Raw genomic sequence first — 12,020 nt, 5'->3', positions numbered from 1 at the left:
CGAATTTCACCTTGCTTCCAAACGGTAATGGTGTTCCCTTTCTTTTCTTTAGGTTTTCAAATTTTTTCGGTTTGTGGTTAAATTCTGACTTTGAAATCCTTGATGCTTGTTTTTGTACAGAGATTCAATTATAGGTGTCGCGTTTTCTGAAATCTAAAGTGTGTCTGTGTTGCTCGTTCACTAGCTTTGCATCTCCAACAATGGTCGACATCTTTGTTCCTGAAAGCAAACCGTGCTTAAGAAATAACACAATGGTCATGCTTATCAAAATTCAGAGTTGGCTACATCAGCCAAAGGTATGGAGATTTGTGTGTTTTTCTTCCTCTATTGTTGGACTTGCATGTTATGCCTTTCAACTCCTTTTTCAATCATTTAATTGGAAATTGGAGCTGGTGGAAGATCTTTCCTTACATTCTTTTCAGTTTCTTAATCTCCCTTTCCACCTTGTTTGCAAAGACATGGGAGTACTCCAGTTCTCGCTGTTTGGAAGCTCACAACGTTTTCTACTTTGCTGGTCATCAGTACTCATTTTTCCTTGATAAATATGTGAAAGAGAAACCAGATGTATATAGTCTTGTTTCGAGTGTTGCATTTGCTATCATGTCTTTAGGCTTGTCTAGGCTGAGTCATTTAGGATTTGAGGTTGATCTTCTGTACTTTTTTGTGGACTTCTGATTGTACAACTCATAAAAATAAAACTATGGTTAGTCATTGTTGGAGGAGCTTTTAGTTATTCCCTCATCCTTCTTCGTTCCAATTTAGATCGTCAAACAAGAAGTAGGTATTACACACTTCAACACTAAGATAATGTAGTGATTGAAATTGGTTCGCATTCACAACCACAAGGAACCAATCATAGTGTTACTCAAGTGGATTCAACCCAAACAGTTATGGCTACTTCACACCCAGTAATTGATATGGTTTGGCCTTTAAGAGGAACAAGGCACAGTGCTTCTCAAGTAGTTTCACCTCAAGAGGGTGGTGTTGGTGGTCCCCCTCCAGAAAACATTTACGGTACCAAGGAATATTTCAAAGCTATATCTTTGCATTTAACTCTTGGTAATAAGAAAGGGTGTACATGAGAAACTGCTAGGAACTCAAATCAAATTAAAATTTATTTCTGTTTGATGTATAATATATTGATGGATACATTGGCATACAATCTTAGATAAAAGTTAAAAAGCAACAACTAAGGCATATGAGAGTTTGATTTTGTGAGAGGCTTTTTCAAAGTTCATCTTTGGGAGATGAGAAAGATCCTGTTGGATTATCAGAGGAATTTTTGATTAGGTATGAAGGCATCATAGCTATGCCACAAAGCCTCTTCGTTTTAGATATGTTCCTTTGCATTTTGATGTAACCATGTTCTCCCCATTCTGCTCCCCAAGAGTTTCTCACTATCCAGTAATTAGTCCCATCAATCGTTATTCCATACCCCACAATCGCTACACCATGGTTTAGATCTGTGCTACAATCACCGGTAAACACTCCCTGTAATATTGAGCTGTATGATTAGTGAGTAGTGATCATTAAGCTTACCACATTTGCCCTGATCTTTCACATTAGTGACAACACCTTTCTTCCTCCAATCCACCGAAGTAGGAACACTACGAACATTCTCGTACATGAAGGTGTCGTTACCATGTGGCGTGCCTTGGAACATTTTGTGGTGATTAACCTTTGAGCCTGCATAAGTACTCCTGAATTCATGGTTGGTCATGTCAGCGAACTTGTTCAGTTTCAGCTTGTAAGGCTTATCCATCTTGTTAGTGTTATGGAAATGCATCACATTGGCTTTGAACACGTTAAACCATTTGTGCTTCTCACCGAGGCTTCGCGAAACCGTGTGGTGACTCCTCCATCTCTCATACAAGTCCCACAAGCTTTCCTCAGACGCCAAATCCTTCTCATGAAAATCAAAGTTGTTGGCCACTCCAAGAACCAAAGAAAGGGACAGAATAACCCACAAGAGCTTCTTCATTGCCATGTTTGTGTTTGAAATCAATCAATGGGTTCTATAAAGGCTCTTAAGAAGGAGAATAGGAGCGTTATCAGAGCAATTTCCATGCATGTAGACATAGCTGCGAGGATACTCTTTCCCAGTGAGAAGAGACTCTTCTATCGTGTCTTTAGCGGCTCCATTTCCTCTAGGGAGTTTCATTTCAGGGAACTTTGCACCGAATTGGCTACTAGTCTGTTGAACACTTCCCTTGCCTTGGGAACTTGGAGCCATTTCATCCGCAACACATTGCAGGAGTTGATACAAGAGTTTGAATCATGTACATTCACAAATATTGTAGTGCAGCTGATAAGGCAGAGATTGTCCATTTACGAGGCTTTGGAAGATGTATTACTTAGTGGTGGGATTCATTCTATTACCCTTGAAGTGATGTACTGTATTTATTTGGTTTACAAAAATAGGGAAATTAGTAAACTTAGCCAAGATTTAAAGGAGGGAAATATTACATCATCAGTGTACATAGCCAAAGTGAGAATTCTGTTAGTGAGTAGTTTGGATGCTAAGTCCAAAAATGGTAATAAGCTTGATGTGATGTACTACATTAAATCTCTAGACCGAAGTAAGGAGAATAATCTAGGACTAGGTTTAGATACAATGATTTTTCACCTGTGTGTATTTACAGGATGATAGAGCTTTTAGAGAGCAGTTTGGAAGCCAACTCCAAAAATTACAAAAACCCTTCTTTGGGTTATGTTTTCATCATGAACAACTGGAGAATCATTGAAGTAGAGACAAAACTAAATGGACTGAGACTTTCTTTTGGAGATGACTGGCTTCACAAAAACATGTTTTACCTTGAGAATGGTCAACCAAGTAATGTTTTGTGGATTGGTTATGTTCCTGCTGTTCAGATTGATGAACAAAAGATGGAACTCCAGTTTGTCGGGCTAGATGTGTACCAATTGGGAAAGGGATTGGGACTGAGCTGTGAGTATAGTCTTATCCGTCTCTAAATCTTAATTAAAAGTTGCATATTTGGAATAGTTCTTATAATCTGTTCTTTTCTGTTGACTTATCTTGCATTTAAGTTCTTCTCATAGCTAGCAAAGTCCACATATAAGATATTCTCTTCCCTCTGTGTGTTGTTTCTTTTCTGCAGGCAATTGGTTTGTCATCAGGAAAAATGGTGTGCTTATTTGTTTTATGGTTTTTTATGGAAAAAAATCTTAAACTTAATGTTTTTTAGTATATTGGAGGTAAAAGATGCTAATTGGCTTCCAAATCTTTCCTTCTTTATTTTGTTTACATGTTTTAGATTGGTTCAAATTTAAGTTTGGATATATTTTCATAATTCTATGCCTGAAGAGAAGGAAATAATACCTAAGTTTGGGAAGATTTAGTATACATGCTTAACCTATCTATGGATACTAACTGTGTGTTGTTTCTTTTCTGCAGGCAATGTAGGTTTTATGAATTTTACTGGTTTGTCATCAAGACAAATGGTGTGCTTATTTCTTTTATGGTTTTTTATGGAAAAAAATCTTAAACTTAATGTTTTTTAGTATATTGGAGGTAAAAGATGCTAATTGGCTTCCAAATCTTTCCTTCTTTATTTTGTTTATATGTTTTAGATTGGTTCAAATTTAAGTTTGGATATATTTTCGTAATTCTATGCCTGAAGAGAAGGAAATAATACCTAAGTTTGGGAAGATTTAGTATACATGCTTAACCTATCTATGGATACTAACTGGATTTATGTCAACTGTCACTGGTCTTCTTTGTTGTGCAATGAGTTTTTTTTTTCAAAGTAATGCAAATTTTTAGCAGTTTTATATTCTTCAATTTCTATGGTCTATCAAATTTGAATTCTTGATACATGCGGCATATAATGAAAGTCCTTTGAGGAAGCGTTCATCTCACTTCAGGAAACTATGTTACTGCAATAACTGAGAAGACCAAAACACTAAACAACCACAATATTGCAAGATTATTCCGAGCTTCTTCTAATACCAATGGCAATTTAAAATTTATTTTGCAAAAAGAGAAAAAATTCATGTCTGCACCGTAATTGGGAAGCTCACAGTTAGCATGCTTGGTCTTGTATCAATTTTCATAATTCTATACTACTATCGTTCTTGCATGTACATAAACAGTTTTAAGTTAGAAAATTAGATTCACACTATAATTAATTTAATTTGTTTTGTCTTTCCTTTATTCTATGTTTTCTATTTACCTTTTTAATAAAAAAATAATTTTATTATCTCAGTTTCAAAGGATTTGTGCTCTGTATACCACTGAAAACACAATCCCAAATGTGTCTCTTTTTTTTACATAATTTGTAAGCTAGTAAGTAACCTACACTACACCCTCTTTATTTCTTAAAATAATAGATATATGGGTAAATTCTGTTTTACAGGTACATGAATTATAAAATTATCGTACATATCTGGAGCGTTGTAAGAGTTCAGCATCTAAGAGGCCATAGAACATACTGTATCTTCTAAAAAGGTATTAAAACATTGTGCTTTAAGTTTTCCTGCTAGTAAATAATGAAAATTTGAGATTTTTTTGTGGTTACTGCGTAGAATAGGAATATATGATGGAGATAAGAAAGAGGGAGGGGCCTGAAATGTTTTCCTTATCTTTGATTCAAAAATGCGTGGATGAGTAGGAAATAAGAACCACATGTTGGCACACTGTTTCCATGCATTCAAAACATCAAAAATTTCAATGTAATTTGTAATTATGTAGTGCATTATTATTTGAATTGGCATTGGTTTTCCTTATTTATCCTTTCATGGAAGGGTTAGAGTGGTTAATTAATTTTGTCATGAAGAGGTTTGAAAAGGTGTAGGTTATGGCTGAAACGAAGACACATAGGAAGGAAGAGAGAGAGAGGGATAGAGTGTGTTCCAAGAATATCACTACTTCAAATTATTACTATTTACTTATTAATTAATTATTTATTTGGTAAATAAATCTTTTATCAAATCCTTTTATTTTAAGTTTTGAAGTAAACATGTTTTCCTTTTTTTAATATAAGATGGTCTTAGTGATTAAAAAAATTAATTATTATTATTAAAACCTATATAAGCAGGTATTTAAAAAATCTTTACAAATATATTGTTTATGCATCTTAACAAAATATTTTTAGTTTTTATTCAGTTTTGTTAACACACTGGTTTTAATATTGTTTATGATTATGAAATTATGTTTTAAAATTAAATAAATTCGATTTCATCTTTTATATTTTTCATTAAACTTTTCATATTTAAAATTAGAACTTTGTTCATTCATTAGTCTGATAACTTGTTCATATTCCAAATTTATATTCTAGAAACGAAAATTTATGAAAACCTGATTTTGTTTTATTTTAAAATTGAGAAATAATGTCATACATAATTTACATCGAAAGGAGTTAAGGTGTAACTAAATCTTAAGTTTTTATTTAACACATTAAAAAAATTAATTATTTAATAGAGGTCATTTTGTAGTTATTTAATAGAGGTCATTTTGGGGAGGTTACAAAAACTCTACAAAGATAATCATGATATAAGCTAATTCTGATGAGTTATATGAAAGGTAATAATAGAGGAGGTTTTTTATTTATTTTTAAGAGGTTAATAACCTCCACAGATTAATGTAGACTTTTCACTCCACGTTCCTTCCCGGATCAGAAAAGCTAAGTCTCCTCAGTCGCAAAATATTGTTGCTCCGGAAAATCTACGTTTTTCCCCAAATCATTTCTGCTCTGCGATTCAGCTCCGTCGTAGCCTTTCCGTCACGCCGTCTCCGTCGTGGCCTCAATAGCTAATCGCGATTCAGTCTTCGTCATAGCCTCCGTCGTAGTGTGAGTAGCGAATCAATCCCTCGGTGATCCAGTTCCGTCACCTCCTCTCTGTCACTCTATCATTCCGTCGTACGTGGCCTTATCGCTCATCGGAGTTGTTCGCTCTGTTCCGTCACTCTATCACTCTATCGGAGTTGTTCGCAACTTTTAGGAGCCTCCACTTTCGATTATTTCCCAGCATTCCACTTTCGATTCGCTTGCAGTCATGGTACCGTTATTCACACTTTTATCTAATTTTTCACACAAGAGAATGTTGAAACCTAATTTTCGTTAGTGTGCACACAACAATCCAAATTGAAATTTCACACTTCCATACTCATTCATTGTTGTGTTTGCACATGTATTGACGTTCTTAGGCGGTGAATTTCTCTAGTTATCTTAGTGTTAATATTTCACCATTTAGAATTTGATAGAAGAATTTTAGTTATTTTAGTGTTAATATTGCTATGTTTATTATGTGTGCAAGTCAGTCATGTAAAATTTGTTGGAATTGTGATGTTATTTCTTGTTCACGAGAATTTTTAGGAAAAATCATTTGTTTCTTCATTCATTTTGATAGGTTAGTTAACTCAGGAAAATGATGAAACAGAAACTTTGCTGAGCCAGGGTCCACAACACACAGTACTTTTCATACTCTTCATTGGCAGGATCTTTTAAATGTTTTTAGTGCCTTTGGTTTCTTAATAAATTTTATATGCAAAATGGTGTCATTCATCCTTTAGGTAATAATCTTACTTCAATTTTATAAGACGTTTGTTTGTAGTCCATGCTGACATATACTTATTTTTCAGCTTGTCACAAGTCAAGGGTAAGAATGCTGATGTTTATCAAGAGGCCACTGAAATTAGAGTATGTAACTAGTTTTGATATATCATTATTTGCATTATACCTTTATCTGTAGGATTATACCGAAGCCTTTCAGAAGCAAACAGTTTGGAGGGATTAATGGCATTGTTTTCTATGTTCCATCATATGGCAAGTAAGAGAAAATGAATGAGAATATTAGACTTATGAAATGATTCACACATAAGCAATAACTTTTATCCATGACAGAGTTTCAAAAAGTATTGGAACAATATTGATAGTTGTCGTTAAGGTTCTTAATGCTCTTTTTGCAATTGCATAATTTCTCTATAATTTATCCTGCATAATCATAAGATGCATGCTTTTACGAGTGCACCCTTCATTCTTGTCTTTCAAACTAATCCATCTTTTATGTTTGTAGATTCCAATGACAACTTTAGAAGTACTTCGAAGTTGGTAAAATGGTTTTATACTTTTACTGATAAAAACATTTGTTAAGCCAGAATTAGAGCAACACAGCACAACACAGATTATTCACTTAGCAAATATGGGAATTAAATAAGTTGTTTTCAATTTGAAACAGTGTTTGTTTGGTAATTTGAAATAGCCTTTCCAATTCATTATTTCCCTAGAATCTTCTTCATGATGTATTTTTATAAATTTACTAGATCTATAAAGTTGTTTTTTTATTTACATTTTAATAATGATTTTTGCAGGGAGACCAAAATTATGTTGGTATCATACCGTTGGTTCTGTATTTTCTCTGTTTTGATTATTCTTGATTATGTTGTGCCCTCTGTTGTTGTGGCCTTCGAGAAGTTCTTTGAACTGGGAATTATTTTCATTCAGAGATGGCTCCCTTTGTTCTATGTTCCTTATTTGGTTGTGCTTCCCCTTTCTCTTAAAGATATTCCCGCTTCTTCTGTAATCAAAATCTGTTTTATTGTAGGTATTGATTACTAGACAAGCTCTTATTCTTATGATTATGATGCTGAATAGAGATGATGATTGTTTCAATCATCCTTGGTATCTGTGTGTATGTGTAATTAAGATCTTATTTGGATAAATTTCTCATAAGTAATGAGGATAGATAGGAAAAAGTTAATTGTGGAAGTTGATATTAAACACATTAAAAACTTATAAGATAATTTATGGTCGTTCCTTTCAGCCTTTGCATTGGGATCGTACTAGTGATTTGAATCTTGGAATATAACACTATGTGCTTTACCATATGAAAACTTTCTGATCTCTTACAATTTTAGGCAGACAATGCAAGAAGACAAGGCTCTGATTTACGAGGACTGGAAAGAGAATATTCTTCCCCTATTGGATTTAGCACTTTTAAAGCTAAACCCGAAATTCTTTGACATAGAACAATGCTTTGCAGCGAAAAGTCTTATATCTTCACGGTCCTATGAGATTGATGATTACCATGGTTTTGGCATGGTTCCTTTGGCAGATTTGTAAGTAAAGCCTATGGCCATTAACATGGTTTTCTTTTGTATTTATTTTCCATTTCTTACATTTTAACTTCTCTGTAACTCAAATTTGTGACTAGTTTTAAGACAAGAGCGATAATTTCTAGATCTAGCTTTAAGGCTTTCAAATTCAACAAATGCTGATAAATTTGATCTGTCAAGAAAATTGTGCCTTCTTGTATTTGTATACTATTTCGAGAACTGCAATAGTGCATCAGAATTTGGTGATGCTTTACTTTTTAATTTAAGTAAATGGTTGTAGCAAATTTTCCAAAGAGATTGATCGTGTGTGTAATATGCACAAATATTCTTTTGAGCTAGAAAACACTAATACAACATATGATATGAAGCAAGAAAATAGCTAACAGACAGGACTATAATACAATACATGCTTTTAGCACAGTAAAAATTTAATTCGAAATATGGAATTGTTGTATTTGTAAACGAATCATTGTATGCACACAAAACTTTTGTTATTGTTGTTGTTCCCATCCAATTATTATGATATTCCCATTGCCTCTGCTTTAAAAGTTTAAAAATAAAAGTAAAACAATATAAAAATGTAACTCTAAAATGTTCAAAAACTACATGACACAACTGTTATTTTGAAGAGTCTGTGCTTTCCTGTTTATGTATAAGATCTAGATCTGAAGATTTTCCCATTCTAATAATGTGTATATTGTCTTCTGCACTAGATTCAATCATAAAACAGGTGCAGAAGATGTGCATTTCACTGCTATGTCCTCTAATTATGAATCAGGTACTATAGATGTGTATACTTATCTATAGTACGTAGTTTTGCAAATATGCTTTACACTTCGAATTGAAACGTTCAATGTGCTATGCTACTCTTGATGCATCCTCTTATTATTCCCTTGAAGTTACTCTAATACTTAAGAGTTCCTCTTGCCTAATAACAGGTATTTAATACTTATGGGCTATTGGGTAATGTTGCTTTGCTTCATAGATATGGATTTACCAAGCAAGACAATTCCTATGATATTGTAAACATAGACATGGAGCTGGTACTTCAATGGTGTTCTTCAGCTTTTTTTGACCGCCACAGTAGAGCAAGAGTTTCCTTTTGGATCGGTATCAGTTGTTGGGAATTGTCCTGAATCAAATGGTGGAACTACCCATCTGAATGGTAATATCTTCCCTAACGAAGCATTTAATATGAGCAAGAAATCCTTGCTGCCTAAAAGGGTTTGTGATGCCTTGTCGCTTGCTAACATGAGGGAGAGTCTCTATGGTTTGAATTCACTGGAAGATGATATTGAAGCATTGGAAAGGTGTAGTTTAGCTAGAGAGAGGAAGCTGTATCATTCTTTGGTGTTGCGCATCAATGAAAGGAAGATTCTTCAAAAGCTCATTCCTTTTCGTCTTGGTAAGTTTGTTATGTTTTTATGCTAGTTAGTTTGAAACTTGTGTACTTAGCAATACAAAAGAAAAGGTTTTTCAATGTAGAACCTTGGATCATGTATACTGGAATTTTAGAATATTTTCAATTTAATAAGCTTTCACAACTTCTTGTTTAAAAATAATATAAGTAATTAATATTTTTTATATGCAGGGTCAGAGATTGATCCAAACCTTATATTGGTTGTTATTCTTTCTGCTCTCCTTTTTGAAAGCTCATTCTTAATGTTCACCAAATTAAAGTTTCTTTTCTTAGATTCTTCTATGAGTTCAATTTAGTAGTGATTTATAAGTTATGTTTCTCTCTGTTATGATGATTTTGTATCTTATATATGTAAGAAACCTGAATAACCCATATTTTAGATTTAGAGGAGTAAAAGTTTTAATACGTTCATTTATATTTGGATTATAGGTTGGAATATTAACGTTAATAAACATGCCCATATATCTTGTTTTGAGAATCTTTAGAAGAATGCCTTGCACCACTAGTCGTTGCAACACTTAACCCTGATATTGATTTTGTATTAACTTTGGAAAACCTTGGTAACTTTTAGTAACATAGATTAAATTTATTCTCTTTGTTGTTCCAGAAAATTAAGCACCATAAGTTTAGATTTAACGGGCACAATGTAATTTGTTTTTCATTGTGGTTTATGCAAAACTCCAGGGCTACTTATACTGGTGACATTTCTTTTCCTTTTAGGAAAATGTGTGCCTACATAATTGACCCACTTTTGATGTAACCGTTTAGCAACCATTTTGATGGGATACAATCTTCTTTTATTTCATTCCCATGTACAAACAAATGGACCCAATTTTAATGGTTGGGCATTCGGCAATAACCAATTTTAATGGTTGGGCATTCGGCAATAACCAATTTCAATGATTAGTTACTCCACTCCCTTGGTACATTTATGTTATTCTTCATTTGGAATTAAAACTACATGTATAATAGGAATTTTAAAAATTAAAACTACCAGTTTTTATATACCTTTTCATAATTTTTATCGAGTTACAATTTTTATTTTCTTTTAAACTATATTAAATTTGTATTATAAAAATTCATTAAAATTATTGCATAGTGTTTTAGTGTTTAAAGTTTCAATGTAGTATACCATAAAACTCGTGCTTCTTTGCTCTCATTTATTTGGTGCGATTTCAGATAGAAAGTCGTCCAGTGAAACATTACCCATGGCTAGTAAGGTTTCGTTATGATTCAAAGCATCAGAATTTCAAGTGAGTAGGATTTTTTTATTTTATTTTGAATTTGCAATATTATTAGTAATTTGTGAGTAGTAATTTTTAGGTTCTGCATAATGATAGGAATGATTATTACAGAAGAGAATCCACTATACTCAATCTTAATCAGGTTTTTTTATTTTATTTTTCTTTTCTGAAATTAAATTAAATTTAATTGTTCTTTACTTGATGCTTGAATTGTGGAATGGTGATTTCCCTGTTTCTCTCTTCAGCTTCGGAAGCGATTTAGGAGAGCTAACAAGCCTCCTTAAATCATCGATACCAAATAATCATGATTTTTGTGCAGGTCAATGATCTAGTAATAAACTATTTTAGTATATGCATATTGATTTCATGATTTGAGGTTGATGTCCTTCTTGCAACTCATATTTATCTTTTATAATTTTAGTAAACCAGTGATGCAAATGAGCTTGAGTCTTCTATGGGTACAAGAGGATCATTTGGTGGTAGCAACATTTAGGGTGTTGATGATGTTTTATAGGATGAAACTATTTTAGTGTATTATTAACTTTGAGTAAGTATGGATTAAGTTGTAATTGTTTCAATTTAAATTGTTTTTATGTTAATATGTTGATTTTGAGAATCAAAAGTTCTAATGATATATATTCGAGCACTTTGGTTGAAGTATTTGATTGAAGTTTACAAAAAAATATTGTTGATATAAAGATATAAGTACCTCAAATGGTGACATGCATTGTTAAGTATAGTAGGAAATTCTAATTACAAACAAAATATTGTTTTTTATGAGATTTGAATAACGCAAGAAAAATACAGTAATAAATCCACAAATTAAATAATACAAACGAAACAGGTTTTATAATCCTTGAATTGAGGAGGGTATTAACCCCTAAAAAAATGAAAAACAAGAATTTTGGAATCAAATAGGTTTATGGAAATAAAGGAGGTTTTAAACCTCCACAAAATAATAGTCATGAATAGGAGAGGTTATAACCCTCCATTAAAAAACTTCCACAATATAAACCTGGTACTAGGGGTTGTAGAAAATCTCCACAAATAACTTGTGGGGAATCTATTTGTGAGGTTTGAAAAACCCCTGCAAAATATTTTATGGAGGGTAAAAACCCCCACTAAACGAAAATAAAACCTCCACAATTTAGCTTTTTTTTTTGTAGTGACATATAGGAGCCTATCCTTGAATTATTTTGAAAAAAAAATAGTCTAAAAATCTTTGTAATGTAATTTTTTTTTTCAAAATCATACACATATAGCGAAATGTTTCATGGTTTTT

General features: G+C 32.7%; 4 pseudogenes; 3 read left to right on the top strand and 1 right to left on the bottom strand.

Annotated features, from left to right (window-relative positions):
- Positions 1–257: 257 nt before the first annotated feature.
- On the top strand, positions 258–1,082 carry LOC146887001 (uncharacterized; annotated as a pseudogene).
- Positions 1,083–1,227: 145 nt separating this feature from the next.
- On the bottom strand, positions 1,228–1,999 carry LOC114180604 (vignain pseudogene; annotated as a pseudogene).
- A 9-nt stretch (positions 2,000–2,008) lies between these two features.
- LOC146887000 (exocyst complex component EXO70B1-like) lies at positions 2,009–2,973 on the top strand (annotated as a pseudogene).
- A 3,603-nt stretch (positions 2,974–6,576) lies between these two features.
- On the top strand, positions 6,577–10,755 carry LOC146886999 (uncharacterized; annotated as a pseudogene).
- Positions 10,756–12,020: the final 1,265 nt, after the last annotated feature.

This window comes from Vigna unguiculata, chromosome 4 (genome assembly GCF_037176805.1).
Source record: "Vigna unguiculata cultivar grain cowpea cultivar isolate G323 ecotype 2 chromosome 4, ASM3717680v1, whole genome shotgun sequence".
In the NCBI taxonomy this organism is placed as follows: Eukaryota; Viridiplantae; Streptophyta; class Magnoliopsida; order Fabales; family Fabaceae; genus Vigna; species Vigna unguiculata.
This window is presented reverse-complemented; position numbering and strand designations above follow the sequence as displayed.